The following is a 1,339-nucleotide window of genomic DNA, read 5'->3' on the forward strand; positions in this document are numbered from 1 at the left end:
CACCTATCACCAATTCAAGCACCTACACACACTATACAGACCAAAAGAAATTAGATCAGAATCCATTATCAATAACTGCACACCCAATACACATACACAGATCACTAATTTGTATACACAGGTGAGTTCCTAACTTGGGTATTGTGATGCATATGTATGTATGTGCTTGGTGTACTTGGGATACCTGGGGAAAAGTTAAGGTAAGAAGTTGAAAGTGTAGAGAGTGAACGTTACAGGGACTGGGATTAGAATCAGTAGACTAGAGAAAGCTGGGCTGGAAAACTGAGGCTTAGGGGTTACTTTAGGTTAACTGACCTTAACTGATTAAAGGACAATGCCCAAAGCCTGCAGAACAGGGGAATGATGCTGGAGAGAAGCTGACACAGAGGCTGGAACCGAAGCCGGAGCTACAGAGGAGCAAAAAGGTAAGCGGGGAGAGGGAAACTGCAACAGAGGGTGCAGGGGAGCTAGAGAGGGTGTGGAGAAAACTGGGGGCTGGCTCCAGGAACCAGGGGAGGGGCTGCTGGTGCAGGGAGCTGGAGAAGGGCTCTGGCTGCCAGAAAACCAGCAGGGAAATTGGTGGCAGGCCAGAGGACTGTAGGGGAGAAGGGGCAGCTAGAGAGGGTGTGGGGGAAAGCTGGAGAACACAGAGGAAAGGGGGAAAGGGGCTGGAAAGGTTGGAAACAGAAGGCAGACAGAGAGAGAGATGGGGAGAGACAGCAGGAGGCAGAAATGAGTGGGGCTGAGAGGCTAAAAGTGGCAGGAAGAGCTGCGGAAAGACATGGGAAGGAGGTGGTGGACAGCAGAAACGGGGCCAGGAGGCTAGAAGCAGCAGAAATGGCAGGAAGGCCTGCAGAAAGACGTGGGAAGAAGGCAGTGGATGGCAGGAATGGGACTGAGAGATGGCAGAAAGTAATAGGGCCAAGAGGCTGCAGCAGGGTAACAGAGAAAGGACAGAGAGGAGCTGAGAGGTGGCAGGAAAAGGGGTTGGGGAGGAGCTGAGAGAGACAGAGACCGGAATTTAAGGTGGGGAAGGAACCAGGGCTCAGTAACATACAACCCAACTGAGGTTTACAAATGACAGTGGTTTTATTGAACAGGGAAGATGGTGACACAATATCTTATTGGTTTCTTTGCGCGCATGTGCACGCACACGCACACACCCACACACACACACAATGGCAGCAGGGGTTAAAGAGGCTTGGTACAGGGGCTGAAGTCTGGGAGGAGAGAGAGAGACAGAGTCCAAATTGGAGGAGGAAATGTGCAGGTGATGGCCAGTCAGGGTCTCCTTCAGGTTGGTGTTGTCCAGAGGGGGTCGCTGGCAGGGCCTCTGGGG

This window comes from Gavialis gangeticus, unplaced genomic scaffold (genome assembly GCF_001723915.1).
Source record: "Gavialis gangeticus isolate Ggan-Ray unplaced genomic scaffold, GavGan_comp1, whole genome shotgun sequence".
NCBI classification, from domain to species: Eukaryota; Metazoa; Chordata; order Crocodylia; family Gavialidae; genus Gavialis; species Gavialis gangeticus.